Source organism: Uloborus diversus, chromosome 2 (assembly GCF_026930045.1).
Source record: "Uloborus diversus isolate 005 chromosome 2, Udiv.v.3.1, whole genome shotgun sequence".
Lineage (NCBI taxonomy): Eukaryota > Metazoa > Arthropoda > Arachnida > Araneae > Uloboridae > Uloborus > Uloborus diversus.
This window is the reverse complement of record NC_072732.1, coordinates 182,898,859-182,911,722: the sequence shown is the minus strand read 5'-3', so window position 1 is coordinate 182,911,722 and position 12,864 is coordinate 182,898,859.

Below are 12,864 nucleotides of genomic sequence, written 5' to 3'. Positions count from 1 at the left end.
GCCAAAGTCATTTAACTATTCGCCAAGCTTTAAGCTTGCACGTGGTGATTTTGCTGTACGCTTGGCCTATTGCCGCTAATTACGCTTATCTTTAAAGCAATTTTATTAGATTAAAATTGTTTGTTGTATCCTTTCTTTCCTTGCATGATCACTGCACGTTTTTCTTTTTTGTGTGATTTTATTTTGCAATTTGAAATTACTAATCATGAGAGCTCTCGTAATCGGCGATTCTATGGTTAAGTACTTACGTAAGTACTTACCATGTGAATTGTTAAATTATGAGCTGGATCTCGTTTCTTTTCCAGGGATCACTATTGAACGTCTGGCAAATAAGATATCTACCATGGATTTAACTAACTATGATTTAATTATTTTGCATGTAGGTACGAACAACGTATCCGATGACGCATCCTCTTGCATCCAAGAACTCAAGTTGTTACTTGGGAACATTTTCAGCTGGAATAGCAAGATAAAGATTGTGATTTCTGCTGTTTTGCCAAGAGAAGTAAACTGCTACTTACCACTAAACAAGCGTTTGAGGATGTCTGGGGAAATAGCAGAGCTTAATCGTAAGTATGGTAAGTATAATACACTTGTGTCTGAGCTTTGCAGTACTAACTGTGATTTATTCTTTTGCAGGTCTGATGCTTCTTGGCAAGGATTTATGGCTAGAGATGGTGTGCATTTAAATAGAGAAGGGAACAGGCGTTTAGCTCATCAGTTTGTTGATTTTTTGAATTCAACATTTAATCAAACTTTGAGACTAGACGTCAAGCCTTCATTTGTGACACCAAATCTACCACCATCTACATCTCTTCTCTACAGTGAGGTGGTAGCGTTAAACTGCAAGACAGCTGTTCATTCTCCTAGCACTTGCTATAACCTTTTGCAAAACCCTTCTAAACAGCAACAAAGGGTTGTAAGTCATCTTCCAAGGTAATGTAAAGAGCTGCACCTTATAACTAACTAGTGGCTCTTTTCTTCTATCTAGTACTGTTCTGTATGTCATGTTGAGCTAGGAAAAGTCTTGAATAAAAAAGCATTTTTTTAAAAATCAAATAGTTAAAGATATTACCTGTTATGTTTCATTGGTGTAGATCAAATTTTTCACTTTTTCAGTCAATCACTTCTGTTGAAAAATGATTTGTCTTATGCTGTGCATAATCGGCAAAATAGTATCATACATTCATTGTGTATTTTTTTCATGAATTTTAGATAGGGTCTAATTAATCTGCATACACAGCAAATGCTTCTATAGTAACGTCTCTTATGGAAATTAAAGATTCAATATCATTTGAGGTAGCGAAAAGCAAAGGAACCCTACCTTACTTAAAAGACATGCTTTGTTATTCATTTGCAGGAAAAAGTTCACACGAACTCATCAAAAGGATAATTACTATGTTTAAAAACAAAAAACTGCAATATAGTGAAGCGAGAAATAGCGAGGGACGACTGTAGTAATGGTTGATGTGGTAATGTAAGGAGCAAAGCATGGTTTTAATAACAATCTTACTCAACTTTTTTCAAACTTTGATTGAATGTACAATAAAAATAATAGATGGTATGAATACTTATTTTTTATAACATGTAATATTGAAATCCCTCCCTTTCTTAAAATCTGAACATGGGCTTGTTTTAATCAAGCATTTTTAGTTCAAAACGCAGTAATTGAACAGATTAATTTGATAATATCTCTGAATTGTAAAAGAGTCCAACTAAAATAGCATGCAAATGACAGAAAATAATCAAACATTTATTTACTAATACTCCTAAGGCACTTACCCTGTTGATTATATTTCAAACTCCAATTAGTTTTAACAAAGTTTACATGACATTTTGTTTTATTTTATTCATTTCTTGAATAAACTATTATAACATTTATAATTTTTAAAAATTGCAGGAATTGGAAGATAGTTTCGAAAAAGCCCATGATGACATCCTGTGATGCTTGGATTACTGTTCCCTTACGTAAATCAACTTTCAGCAAAGCTTCTGGCGATTCTCTTCCCAAAAGTAAAACTTCTAAAAGGAGAAAGAAAACTTTGAAGTATTGTGCTTATTTTATTTATTAATTTATTTTTAAATAACTTTAATCGTGAAATTACCTGTGGTGGGAGAGGGAGGAATCGGTTTAGAAGGCCAAAATTTAGTATTTGTGGTGAAATTTTTTTTTAACAGGAAAGATATAAATAAAGTTTCTTCAAACTTAGATGATATTTTATTCATCTTTTGAAGTACACCTTGTAATTTTTTGAAGTTATTTCCACCGGAACAAAACATTCAATTCAGTCATCATGAAAAAGTATTAGATTGCTGTACTGTGCTACCATTTCCCAGTAGGTTATGGTGTTTTGGTTAATCAGTAGAGTGCATCAGACCACCCTCCATTAACAAATTGCTTTGTACCTAGTCTAAAAATGTTCCATTACTAAAACTTCTCCATACCAAATTTTTTTGTTTTCCTGACAATTTTAGGTGATCCACGTCCACTTTGAATTTTCAGATTTCTTCCAAAAAAGACTGAGTATTTTTCATAATTAGTTCATTCATATTTTAATTATATCTTAATATTTAGTAAGAAGTATTTAGGTAAGAGTAAAATGCAAAATGGATTATAAGATTATTTAATTTTAATAAATAGTACGACTTTTGCGCTTTTTAATCTGCCTCTTCACTGATTACAGCCAAATTAATTTTTGCAGTAATTATTTTTCAACATTGCATAGTGACTACAACTTCAACTCTGTTTACAAAACAGTGCATTATCTGTGTTTGTCAATTTGTAGCTTTCACATTGAGTCAGTTTTTTACTTTTAATTTTGAGCCATTACTTTACTTTTATTTTGTTATTTTTGCACTCAAGTATAAACATGACATTCGATACAACTTCTTTTGCAAACTGCCGCCTGCTTCAGTTTGCAAAAGAAGCTAGTATGTGCACTTCTCACATTTGCCAAATATTGTGATAATTGTTTATTCATTTATCCACTATTTGCATGGTTATGCTTACTTTGCTTGATTGGTAACAGTTTTTTGTTCAGTTTTAGTGATTGCATTCTATATTTTATTTATGTGCTCAAGTTTCTTATACTCTGGGTGTCTGTGTATATTGAAAGTCAATTTTTCAATTACCTAATGGTAGATACTAAATTTTAGATTTTTGCATAAAGAATATCTTGTAGTTCTCTCTTTATAAACAATTCTATTGACTGATTAAATATTTTTTTACATTTTACAGACCTGAGTTATCTTCTATTCCTGTAAAGGTATCTTCATTATCCAAGTCTGTCGACCGTAAGAGGATTAAAACAAAGTCTTCAGCTCGTTTTTTCATGTATGTTGCTGCTAGTTTTATATGTATACCTTTTTGATTTTTCGAGTATAAATACTACATATGTCTATTTATATTTTACAGATGTACCAACTCCTATGCACTTGGTCATAATCTTCTGCTTTAGTATTCACGCATCTCCATCATAGTGTTTTTTCTTTTTTGTGCAATTATGAATTGCTTATTGTTTTCACTTGACCATTAAATGACATTCGTCCTTTGATTTTTTCTAAGCTTATAATGCAGGCGTCCATGTGTCTTAGGATCGAATTGTTTCAGCACTGAGCCCCTGACATTCAACTCATATTTGACGTCTTGAATTCAAATTCTAGCTGCATCAATAGTCAGTAGTAGAAAAAGAAATCCAACTATTTTTTTTACACTATCTGGAAGTGCACCATTAATTCCTGCTGCACACGTAAGAAATTCTAATTGCTGAGAAGCAAGTAACAGAGCTTCGTCACTGCCATAATGAGGAAGTGCAATATGTTTTCGAAAAATTTAATTCTTGAAAATGACTTAACTTAGGTAATGAATGTACTTGGTAATTATGCTGGGCTATATCTTATGTTTAACAGTTCAGTCCCAGATTATTGCCCACAGCCAGTTTAAAATTGTGTTCATCAATTTGGTTAAATAATAAACATGTAATGAAAATAAATCAAATCTGCCTCGGAACAGCATTAGGCACAAATAAATTTTGCAAATATTCGCCATTTTGCAACTCAACTAGCATTTAATTGAGGGAATAGACATGTTTTATGGATAAGCCATTGTGTTATTGCTGTGAATAATTATTTTTTGAACTTGCTTTTATAAAGCTCTGTGGAACAGAAATTTCTCTTTATTCTTCATTTTACAATTGGCATCTGATTCGATCCATAATTCTAGGCATTCTGCTGTTTGGCCAGAGAGTCTTCCCAACCAACCTCCTGAAGGGACCTGCAGCTCCTTATCTTCTGTTCCTGTGAAGGTGTATTCATCATCCAAAAGGATTAAAAGAAAGTTTTCTGATCGGTTTTTCATGTATGTTGCTGCTTATTTTTTGTGTATAACTTTTTGACTTTTTAAGTATAGATTATTTCTGTTTTGCATATGTGCCGAATGCTGTGCACTTAGTCATATTCTCCTTCGATGTTTAGTTCCTTTTTCAGCTTCGACCAGACCTTCAGCAGCACCACCGCCTACCAGCCTCTAGAGGTGCGACTTCTCTGGTCCTGAGCACTGTCTCCCGGAATGTGCTTCTCCTGGTTGTGGCGTCCATGTCCCATATATACACAGGCCTACATGCACACACAGGTTCACACACGCATACACACTCAAACTATATACACACGTAACCGCTTAGGAGAATGGGGGGGGGGGACAAGTCATTTTTAGAAACAATTACTCCAATGAGTAGGATCCTGTCCAGGGTTGGCTTTCTGCCAGCAGAAACTAGTTTTTGACGTGCCAGTGGCAGAAACTGGCAAAATATTTTCTTTAATAACTCAAATAATTAGTAAATGATATTTGTTTAAGTAAACTAAATAAAATAACATCATTTCATCATTTAAAAAAATAAAATCCCATGCTAGTGCCCTTGATTTAGTTCAGAAAGGGAACTTTCCAATTGCAGAGGCTCGTAGTATTTGAATTAATTTAACAAAGGATAAAAAATCATACAGGGGTGCTTAGGAAAGAGGAGTGACATACAGAATTAAACAGGCATTACTGATTATAATTTGCTCACTTATATGCTTCCTTTAAATTGTTTGTGATTGAAATTATCATGTCATGTGCTTCAAGAAGAAAGTGCCAGAATTTTACTTGCCTACATTTTGTACCTAATGTCACAGCTTTGTAAAACAAATTGGCCCCATTTCTCAAAACCTATTTTTCCAGTCAAATTTTTACCACAACCCCAGTTACTGCATGGTGGTCCAGTTATACAATACATGAAAGTTTCACTAACATTGCTTGCTCTTTGAGTGCCAGAATAGTTCTTCTCTTCAGTTTTAAGAAAATTTTGTGCATAGTAAATTGAAGCAGGGGTCCAAACAATGTAATATTTGATTTTGAATTTTGATAATTTTTTAATAAAATTACAGTTACAATTAATTATATTTTCCATGCATTTTTTGTTGTATATCAAGATTTTTTCATTTTGTGAGTTTTTGCCAGTTTCTGCTGTGAAGTGGCAGAAAGTGGTTTTCGCTATGCCGGTTTTAACCGGTATCTACCAGTGGTTTAACCGCCTCGGCAGAAACTTGCCAACCCTGATCCTGTGGCAACTTGTAATTGCAAAAACCATAATTTGAATTCAAAATTTCTGAAATCAAATTATTATATATATCTTTTAATTTTCTAGAATACGTACATATAATGAATTTGTTAGCTTTAAATGCTATATGACTATTCATTGACATTTTATCCATAATTTCTAGGCATTCTGCTGTTTGGCCGGAGAGCCTTCCTGACCTATGCCCCAAGGGAACCTGCAGCTACTGGGCTAGAAAATCTGCGATGAATGGGGGAGCAGGAACTTGCAATAACCAAAATGGTGACAATAATAACAGTAGTAAGTATGTTTCTAGTTCATTTGCCTGTCCAGCTTGCGATAAGGTTTACTCTTCTCGTCAAGCACTTTATAAACACAAAAAGAAATGCATTGGTGTGAAAGAAAATTGTGATTCATCTGGTGATAAATGTGGCAAAATTTTTTCGACTGAGGGAGATTTTCAAAATCATAAAAACGTATGTCATGATAACGAGAATTACAATTTATGTTTTTATCCTAATTGTGATTTCAAATTTCGTTTTATTAACATTTTATATGATCATATCAATCAATGCCATAATAATGATGTAAATGTTATTAAATATAGCTTTAACTCTATAGATGAATTTAAACAGTGGCTAGATGTAACCTCTTCGAATACTTTTAGTTGTTTTAAACGAGCAACAGGGAAAAAAGTTCGGAATGATAAAATTTTTCACTATTATGCATGCCATTTTAACACTAAGGGAAATGTTTATACGGAGCGCATTACAAGCAGAAAGAATTCTAAAGGAGTTTTACCGATTAACAATTTTTGCCCTGCTAGAATTGTAGTTCACGAAGAAGCAAACATCACAACTGCATATTTTTATCCTGCACACAACCATGAGCTTTCCCCTGAAAATCTGAAGTTTCAACAATTAACTGAGAGCTGTCGCAACATAATAAAGGCTCAGGCTAAAATGGAAGTTCCTGCTGCAGCGATACAGGATGTTTTTCAAGATGGAGCTGGTGAAAGGGGAAACAGAGAGTTGATAGTTCCGAGAGAGGCCTTTATTTCTAGGAAAAAAATTCAGTATTATGTTAGTAAACACAAGATGCCTGTTATTGAAAGCGATGTAAAGTCAATTCATGCAATAGTAAGTAATTTGAGTAAAGAAAAATACAATCCAGTACTGTTGTTTAAACCACAAGGACAGGAAACAGTTTTTGGGCCAAAGGGGTTAGATGAGTTGCCATTTTTTTCAGAGTCTTTTGCACTAGGTTTACAGACAGAAGAGCAAAAAAAAATGTTGGTTGATGCATCAGGTAGAATTTTATGTATCGATTCAACTCACAAAACAAATCAGTATAATTTTTATTTATTAAATTTAGTTGTACCTGATGAGTTCGGTAATGGTTATCCTGTAGCGCATTTTATCACAGATCAGATAGATGCTTTAACTATGTATAATTTATTCCTTAGTCTTAAACAGGTTGTTCCAGAATTAAAAATAAATTGTGTAATGACAGATGATGACAAAACTACATTTCCAGCATTTGAAAGCGCATTTGGTCCAGGAACAATTCACTTATTATGCAAATGGCATATACGTCGGGCATGGCAGAGGAAGTTATCATTACTTGTTTTCAACCCAGAATTAAGAAATGAAATGAAGAATGACTTAGGAGTGTTGTTAAATGAAAGAAAATTAAATGATTTTCATAATTTGCTTCATAATTTTGTTAACAAGTACAGGGAAAGTGCAAGTAAATTTATTGAATATTTTAATGTTAATTACGTAGGTCGAGCAAATCTGTGGGCTTTAGCATATCGAAATTTTCCCCATTCTTTTACCGATACTAACATGTATTGTGAATCATTTCACAGTAAACTGAAAACAATTTATTTTAACCGAAAGGTAAATAGGCGTCTTGATAATTTAATAAAGGTCCTCCTAAAAATTGAGAAACAAACATATCTTAACTACACATATAATGTCATCAGTAAAAAACCACACAGTGTATGTCCCAATGTGCGCCATGCTTCTGGGATGAAAATAAGTGATGATAGCATTGAAAGTATGTTGTGTAACGCTTGGATGGTAAGGTCTCAAAGTGATCCAAACATTAAATATACTGTAAGAAGATTTTTTGATGAATGTCCCCAAAGAGATTTCTGCTTTGAAACATGCAAAAACTTAACCTGTATTAATTTATGTAGTCATTTATATTACTGTAACTGTCCAGATCCGAATCCATTATGTAAGCATATCCATAAAGTTCATTCCATGGTATCTAGGCAGGTAAGTACTTGTGTAATAAACTTAGATACTTCACCAGAAAAAAGTATAACAATGGATCCTTTGGTTATTGAGCCTGTCAAGTCAATAAATTTTGTTCCAAAAGAATGCAACACCCTTGATTTGTGTAAACAACTTATTTCGGAATTATTTGTTGAAATGCAAAGTCCTTCAGTTCAAAAGGTTTTAGGTAATAGCATTGCCAAACATTTAAGAGACATAATTTCCAGTTGCAAAGGCATTAGAAATTCTGGAAAAGTAAATGACATGGTAGATATGCCCTTTGAAAACTTAGCTCCTAATTTAAATTATTGTAAACAAGATTTGTTTGCTACAAAAGCCTCAAAAAGTAAAAAACGTAAAAGCTTAACAAACCCAAGTATTCAAAATATGCAAGAAATTAAAAAAAGTCTGATGGATTTTGAAGATACAAAATTTGTTGACTATGACAGTCCAAATGTTTCATTTACTCCTAGTGTCAGGAACTTTAAAAATTTAGATGAAGTGGTGTTCCGTGCCGATGACATTCAGATTACATTCATTGAAATGAAATCATTAGATCCTTGCTTGTCTGGGTATGAATTAGATATTTTAAGGAAACACAATTCAGTTTTTCAAAAGGGGTGGTTGTATGATAGTGTAATTGATAGTTATATGCATCATCTGACTCACACAACCTCTCGCTGCAATTCACTTGCTGCAAGAACATATCATAGTACCTTTCTTCAAAATACAAATTCAGTGACACATTTTTACTCTAAAGAACAGATTTCCAGTGCTGACTTTTTATTTATTCCAGCAAATATCAATAGTCATTGGGTTTTACTTGTATACAGAGTGCAAGATTGTGTAATTGATTTCTATGACCCACTAGGTTTGTCAGATAGAAATATTTATGTTCCTTTTATTCATTTATGGATCTACTTCCTGAGTAAATTGCTTAATAACTACAAATTGGCTTATCGTTTTCCTCCTCACACTAATCAGACTGATAACATGAATTGTGGTGTATTTATTTGTTATTTTGCTCATCAGATAATTTCAAATCAAAATGTTACAATATCTTTTGATACATATTATTTTAGGAAATCTATGTTTATAAGTTTAGGGGGTCTAGATTTAAATGTTTCTAAGTTTTCTGTGTAAATGTTCAAAATATATGTTGTAATGCCTTTGTTTCATTTTGTGGAAAAATCTAGTTTTTAATTCGGTAGGAAAGGGTTAAATTTATAAGCTCTCCTCAAATTAGTGATGATTAATGTTGATTAACAGAGAAATTTCAATTTAGGAGATTTTTATGCCATTCAAGTTGTCATGCAAGATTAACTGTTCAGAACTTCTTCTGTATATGTTTTTAAATCTAATACCTCTCCCTAGTACCGCTATCTCGGACTGTCCCAGGAGAAAAAAAAAAGAAAGTAAGTACAACCGCTTCGACAACATAAAGAACATCAGCTGTCCGCCATCAGTACTACATGCCGAAATGGAACAAAATATTTTGGTGAAAGCTCTTGGGCTCTGTTGGAAAAAAAGTAAAATTGAAAAACAATGGAAAAAAAAAAAGAAAAAAAAAACGGGTACTAGGACTTCTATTTGCGGGAGTTTCTAGGCTCGGGAAAAAATAAAAAATGTAAAATTTCATAAAAATATGATTGTTGTGTTATGAAGCATTTAAACCAGTTTATTGCTACTGGCCTCAAAGCAGTATAATCGAATTTTTTCCTTACACAATTTTATAGCCTTTCTTAGATTTGAAGTGCACACAACTAATTTATTTGCTTTATACCAAATTTTTCAATTTGAACATTTTATTAGGAATAATATTTTTGTCTGTAATGTAGTTATTCATCATTTTAGATCTATTCCTTTAAATGTTTCAAGAATGTATTAATAATTTTAAAAGTTTTAGATCAGTATAAATTGTTATTGAAATTTAAGTTTAAAATGTTCAAGAAATCTCAAATTTAAACCTTTTTATTAAAATCGTCGCACAAACTTGCAACACTTAATGTGTAGTAAACGTGTGAACTGATTACCTTGCATGTTTTTTAATGTTGCATGCTTGTCGAAATAATTAGGCATGTTTTTTAATGTTGCATGCTTGTCGAAATAATTAGCTTGAACTACAGTCAAGTCTCCATATAGCAAAGTCGCAAGGGACCTTTGAGAAGGTTATATAGAAACTTCGTAAAGCAGAAAATGGTAAATTTCTATGCTTAGTTTTTAACCAAGGTAAAATCTAATCATTCGCAGAATTAATCAATTTTAAAATGACTTGATCAACATCGTCATACACGCACAATAGTACTCGTCTTGCATTAGAATTGCACATTTCACAAACTTTACTTTAAATTGACTAATTATTTTGTAGTATAGCACTATTTGTAGGAATTCTTTTTTTTTTTTTTTGCAGCTACATACTTCTACTTAATCCTGTTTTCAACATCATTGATTAGTGAAATTTTTTCCTTTTGTCAAACACGTTCTCTTCAACGCTAGGTGAAAATGAACACAACATGCACATGGTTAGTTCAAGAGACTCCAGCCCCAACCAACATCAACACTCTTGGAAACCTCGCCCCCTCAAGGAATTCTACCCTCCTCATCCCCTTTCATCACCACAAGTGACAAAGAGAAAAAAAATCGTAGAATGAGTAAATCACAGCAAAAGCACCAGAACAAAGAGTTCTATTTTGTGAAATATCGACTTTCTCCATAAAAAATTTGCAATACTGAATTCGGCTGTTTGATATTCGTTAAAGAGAGGCAGATTTGCATGCTTTTTTATTGAAACTTTCTGTGTCGCTGAACATGCTTCGTTAAATAGTGTTTGCTACACGGAGACTCGACTGTATTTTTTCTGTTTGTAACTTTTAATTTATTTTTGCTTGTTTTAAATGTGTCTATATTGTCTGCCTTTAACAATACAGACTGTCAATGTAACATGTGGAACTTAATTGATAGAATAATTTTTGAGTTTTTTTTTCATTGCATGTGCTTTCCTTTTACTACGCTTGTTTAAATTTTATCTTTTTTTAAATGCATGTCTCTGGACAATTGTAGTATTGACAGTCCAGAACTTTTTATCCTGGAACCAGAAAACCGGCAATTTTTTGTCTATTTTCCCGCCATTTATAAAAAAAATACACATTTTCGTTAATTTTTGAAAAAATATGCATTGTTTTGAAATACCGAAACGAATATGAACTGTTTCTTAATAAAAACCTTATTACTCACGTATAACTGAAGAAAATGTTCACAAAAACGAAGCGGGGAAAAATTTCTTTGGAAATATTTTTTTGAATTAAGTACACTCGTAAGTTGGAAATTTTCGTGTTTTTTTTCAATTGAAAACTAAAGAAATGAATATTGTCGCATTCTAATGCAATATTGTTTTGAACAATGTTTAAAATTAAAACTGTTTAGAAGGTACGTGACACCACGAAATTGCGGGAAATGCTGAAAGCCAGAATTGCGAATTTTCTGGATGGTTGATCGTGGAATCTAGAAATCGTTCAACGAAGACTAATTAGGCTGCAAGAACTCACAAATCAAATTCCTATTGATATTACAAAAAGCAATAGTTATCAATAACGACCATAATCACAAACACAAAATCTTTATAAAAATTAAATTAAAAAAAACTTGTTCATGAAAAATTCTTTATGCACTATAGCAAGAAAATCTCACATTTACGTTCAAAAACTTGCGTCTAGCCCTTCCCTTCATTTTTTTCCTCGTTTTAAAACATCGAAAGGTGGTGATTTTTTTTTTCTTTTTCATATCGAATGTGAGGGTCTGAGGTCTTGCGAATAACTTGAAGTTTTTTGGTGTTTAAATTATTCTTTCTTTTCAAGTAGTTTTTAATTTTTTGATAGTATTTATAAGCATTTCTGAACTGTTTTTTTTCTTATTTTAATATTACTATTTATTATAGTAATTTAAGTTTTATAAACAATCGGCTAACAGAGCTTTTTAGCAATCCAGAAAACCGGGAACTTCAGATATCTGGGATAGCGATGGTCCCGAACTTCCCGGATAATTTGTTCTCTACTGTACTTTTATTTTCTTTATTTTGTTGCTACTTTTTAATTTGATTTCTTGTTCTATTGATTGAGGATCGCCCCCCACACCCCCATATTAAAAAGAAAAAAAATGGTTTGTAATATGGCTGCATGAAGGCGCCTGTAATAATTAGAGCAATTTTTCTGGAAAGTGATGCATCATCCCCTTTGAGACATTACTTCTACAGTATATCTTCAATTGTATGTATACGTCTTGTCTTAATTTCATTTTTATGCTAATTGATCTGCTTTCTTATGTTAGTTGCAAATTTGTAATAGTAATGGTCATGGATTCCCCTTTCCCTATCTGTTTTTATGTTGAGTTACCTGCATGAAGATGCATGTGTTTGTTTAAACAATTGTCCTGGAAATTATCATATTTATATTATTTTTATTATAACCCCTTGCATATTTTTGTGTACAAAAATATCTTTCTTAGTTAATTACTTGTTGTTTTTAAAAGAAAATTGCATTTGTCTGGATATTTGAAGCAGCGAAAAGCAAAGAGATATAAGGGCCAAAATTTACAATTTAGAAATAACCAATACAAATATGAGGTAAACTTTGCCTACGTCTTGTTGCAAGAGCTAGTACTAGTAACCCTTTTAGGTGACGATGTGAAGCATTGTTTTGTAGGGGACTTCAGGATGTCAAGTCAAGTTTGCAGCATCATTTGGAAACACATTTTACTCAAACCTTAAAAATGTCCTCTTACATTCCTTTGCTTCTCATTGCCTCCTTTATCCTGGAAATTTTCATTATTGGTCAATTCGTACCATGGTTTTCATAGATGCATGTGCTCCTCTGTGAACTGTCCTTTGTTTTATTTCTTTATTTATTCTAGTTTGATGCATGTACTTGCCTGATGCATAGATTGCACCATTGAAACTTTTATATATATATATATATATTCTTTAGGTTAACTAT